Below are 5,147 nucleotides of genomic sequence, written 5' to 3'. Positions count from 1 at the left end.
ATTTGCTTTGATATACGAGTGCTCTGGATTACAAGCATGTTTCCAGAACGAATTATGCTCACAAACCAAGGTTTTACTGCATATAGCAAAAAATCCATTGGTGATAAAGAGCAAATTAGAGGCACACAGATAATTTCTGTCATATAGTTAATACTAGTCCTGAGAAATTGTCTGTTTTTTATTTTGTTTTAAGGATTTTATTTTTTTAATCTCTACACCCAACATGGGGCTTGAACTCACAACTGTGAGATCAAGAGTCACGTGCCCTGCCAACTGAGGCAGATAGGTGCCCCAAACATCTTACCTGTTAAGATAAATTATTTATTTCATTTTTTCTCTTAGTAATTGGCACACTAAAATCACTACAAAAAAAAAACTATTTGTTAAAGGTACATCTGATACGTTTGTTTTCATGAGCCTCTGTTCATTTCAAGAAGTTAAATTCAGAGTCTAAATAGTCTTTACACAATCTCACAAAAAATGCACTCACACTCAGTGTAAATTGAAGAAATAGTAGGGTATTTCTCTAAATACAAAAAAAAAATCATCTGCCTTTGTTTAAACCCTGCCTAAATTGGCATGTGCTTTACATTAGTCCTATAGTGTTCAAACTTGCATACATACATATGTGTGCATTTTGTATGCTCACAGTTTAGTGATGGTGTACATACACACACACACACACACACACACACACACACGCACACCTGTCAATCCAAACTGAAATCTGGGGAAAATTTTCCTAATGTAAACCTCCAGTAAAAATAATAATAATTATTATATAGGTACATATAATACATTTACACACACACACACATACACACAAAAGCATCATGGATTGCTTTAATTACGTTTTAATGGGTTCTCAGAGTTAGAGTCGGTGAATTATTATTTTATATTTCAGGTGTAGTATCCTTTTAAAGAAAACATGTAAATGTAATCTTTTTATATGTGCATCCCGAAAAGGGGAAAATCTAATTAAAACAACAACAACAACAACAAAACATAAATCATCTCTGCTGGTTTACTTTTTGCAACAGCTGTTAGAATTCAGAGACGAACGCAGAAATGTCTGTAGTAGTTCCACAGTTCGCCACAAAGAAACATACCTCTTTTACCTTCATCGGAGAGCATCTTATCAGCAAACGCATGAACTCAAACAATAACCACTCTTATCTGCAAAGGCCAGGTTCAGGCTTATTAGTGAAGTGAATTGGCAGCCACCGCTCCCTACATAGCAACTGGGCAAATATTGTTCCAGCCCCTGAGTGACCAATGAGAACCACGACAGCGCAGTCGAATCTTTTCAATACAAGTAGTGTTAGGGTGAACAACCTCTCTTTCACTCTCGTTCTCCTCACATTTAATCTTTACCGTTTCAAGAGTATGATCTCATCTACAGACTGTAAATACTTGGGGACTTTTATGAAGGGAAAATATTACAAAGTGCCGAAGTTTGCTTCAAGAACAGCTTAGGTAGGCACTTTAGTTGAATTACTAGCAATTTGTATACGTTGTGGTATTTGAAAAGTATTGTAGTGTTAGTAAATTCCTTATGGATATATCTAAATGTTAGTGTATGAATTAATAAGAATGATGATTTTTATTACTATAGAAAGAGCTAGAATAACTAAAATTAAGCATACAGCACGCTTTCTAATCACTTAATAAATGAACCAGGCACCTTGTTCTGAGACTTCTGCCAGAAAATAACTCTGCAGCAGGTTAATGGGTTGGAGTGACACATGGTGAATCAGGATTAGACTTGACCTCCACTGTTTTGTAATTGAAACTTTGTGTAAATTGACCCCACCCTTCATTAACTCTTCTGCCAAGTTTTTATATTCCAGAAGAGAAAACGTAATAACAATTATGAAGTGAGAGTAAATGCAGAGATGAGCTTTTAAAAAACACAGTTGGGGGCTGGCTTTTCTTTTCAATCCTAAAGGAAATGTCACAGGATTTAAATCCATACAGCACAACATTGACTGTGTTTCCTGTGTCTTTCCTTCTACTTGTGCTTTTTTGCTTTGTTTTTATGATACTGGCAAGCTTGGAAGCTTCTACCTCCTGCGTAAATGTATATGGTTATAACTCGGCAGGGAATCAGGGCTTCAGGTTACGTCCTCAGGGTGCAATAACCTTGGTTATTTACTGAGTGCAAAGTAAACAACTCGCTCTAATATTAAAGGTTTCAATGCAATCTGTCACAGGGTTTCCTAACAGAAAAAAAGTTGAATAATTGTCTCTATTCAACTGATGAGTTTTATTTCAAACAAATTGATACTGTCCTTGTAAATGCTGGGATGTTCAGTTTTTGTTTTTCGTCCAGAAGAAACTTCCCACAAATGCAAACTCATTCTGGCCACCTAAGAATTTTGTCATAGAAGCAGCATGCTTTCTTTCCCTTGTGGGTTTTGAAACTTGGCCACATGGTATTTTTGAGTTGGCAGGGTAATACCTTTTAGACAGCGCTTGAGGATTCTGCTTAATTGAGTACAGCAGGTTAACAAAAGTGCCAATGTTCCTTAAAAACAAAAACCCAAATGCTCTGTGGATGTAAAGCTAATGCTAAATATTGGATTAAATTGCCAATTGCATTTTTCCATGTTTATCTTCTGAGATAGGAATAAAATTAAAGTGTGTTACCATAGCAGCATCTGTAACATTTTATGAGACAAAAGATCCTTTTTTCCACACAAAGATCCAAGCCAGAAGCATTATCCATTAAGGAAAGCAAATAAGGCTAGAGGGACATATTTTTTACAGTCATATTATGGAAATACTAAAGATCCAATGGCCTGAGGTCAGATTGTGGAACACAGCTGTTCACATTCATTTTTGTCCTGGGTTGACACTCTCCGTTAATTCCTAAATATTGATCAGTTCTTACCCTGCAACATACCTAAAATTGGAAATGTTTTCTCATCCAAACATTGTAGGGATAACAAAGAGGTGGATAGAAATGTCTGCCTTGGGAAGCATTTATATAGGCTTTATGCCTGACTCAGTTTTGTAATCTAGATTTTTACTCTCTCGAGCTTATTTCTTTGGCTCTATTCTTTGAAAATGATCGCAGGATTCTTCTTCGAAGGAAGCAGCACAGAGATCTTAAAACCTTTTGGGGCCATGACTTTACTTTGCACTTCATCCTATCCACCCTTCTGGTCTTTGCCATGTCTTTCTCATTTCTCCTTTCTTCTCTTTATTACCACTGCTGTGTTTTTCTCTTGTACTTCATTTTCTGGTTTTTGTGGGGCAGAATGCAAGATTCTTGGAGGCAAATTTCATGCCGCGTACAACATCAATCTTCAAAAATTGCTTGCTGAGTGGATTGCCAAACCAAAAGATCTTAAAGTTTCCTCTGCACATTTTAAACATGGAGATAAATTAATGTGCTGAATAATTCTATTACCTCCTGAGAGTACTGCAAACAAGTGAGTTACAGCACTTTCACGTATAAGCATCCTCAGTGCCAGCCTCAGTAAGCACTCAGGAAATACTTGCTGAGGGAGAAAATGAGTAAATGAATTAATAAGCAACTGAATGTTCATAGTGTCTCATAAAACCTCCTATACAGTACACCCCTATTCAAAAGAGCATTACTCGCAATGACCAAGAAGTAGAAGTAACCCAAATGTCCACTGACAGATGAACGGATAAACATAGGAATATTATTTGGCCATAAAAAAGGAAGAAAACTCTGACACAAGCTATGACGTGGATGAATCTGGAAGATAGGATGCTAAGCGAAATTAGCCAGTCACAACAGGACGAATTCTGTAAGTTTCCATTGATATAAGGTACCTAGAGTAGTCACTTCATAGAAACAGCAAGTATTTAGTGGTTGCTGGGGCTGGGGGCGGCAAGAATGTGGGTTACTACTAAATGGTTATGGAGTTTCAGTTTGGGAAGATGGAATGAGGTCTGGAGACGGATGCTGGTGACAGTTGCACAACCGTGTGAGTGCACGTAATACCACTGAACTGCACACTAAAATAAGGTTAACATGGTATGTTTTTGTTAGGTCTATTTTAGCAACATTCTTAAAAATCTCGTATCCAAAGAGAAATATTGTATTCATGACCAGAGAACACATGATACACATAGTATAGTAACTTGGAGGATAAGTGTGGTCCTCATAAGACCTGAAATAACAGAAACTTAAAGCATGAGGAAAAAGGCTCTTCTCACTGACAAGGAGACCTCCTGTTCTTCCTGATGCCACTGTCAGTGCGGCGGACACAAGTCTCTCTCTATTTGTCAGTGAAGTTCCCCACCGCGTTTGTCCCTTTACCCAGTTCGTCGTGACCGTGATTATAATCATCAGTTTGGGGGTATCACTGTTGAACACTTGCTATGAGCCAAGCATTCCACTAAGCATTTCGCACCCACGGTCTAATTTCATCTTCACAGAAATCCCATGAGGCAGGTATTTGTCAGGTCTGAAAAACCAAGACTCAAAAAAGGTAATTATCCGGGATGGTATATTTGATTAAATAGGAAAACTGGGGTGCAGATTCAGGTCTGTTTCCCTCCAGAGGCCAGGATCTTAACTACTTTTCTGTAGTGATAGAAAAATACTAAGGGGACTGTCCACATTTGATTTGCCCTGAGGTCTGGAATCCTTTCAGAAGACGTGGGTGTCTAAGAGCCCTCTCAAATTAAATTTGTCCAAAAATGAACACTTGAGTTGACATCCACTTCCCAACCCCTTCCTTATACAGTCTCAGTTAAGTGGCATCACCATCTCCCCAGATGCTTAACCCGAGCCTAGGACTCAGGCTGTCCCTCCTTCACAGTCCACTCCAGCAGCAAGGCTACAGGTACAACCTCCACATGTAAACACTCCACTGCCCACCCCTGCTCCACATCATCCTCTCCTCCCTGGACCTCAGCAGCTACCTCCTAAATAACAGCCTTTTTTAAAAAAAATTTTTTTAAAGCATTTATTCATTTTTGAGAGTGAGAGAGACAGAGCCTGAGCGGGGGAGGGGAGAGAGAGGGGGAGACACAGAATCCGAAGCAGGCTCCAGGCTCCGAGCTGTCAGCCCAGAGCCCGACGCAGGGCTCCAACTCACGGACTGTGAGATCATGACCTGAGCCAAAGTCGGACGCTCAACCGACTGAGCCACCCAGGCACCCCA

The sequence above is a fragment of the Panthera tigris genome, chromosome B1 (genome assembly GCF_018350195.1).
Source record: "Panthera tigris isolate Pti1 chromosome B1, P.tigris_Pti1_mat1.1, whole genome shotgun sequence".
NCBI lineage: Eukaryota > Metazoa > Chordata > Mammalia > Carnivora > Felidae > Panthera > Panthera tigris.
Note: the sequence above shows the minus strand (reverse complement) of the source record.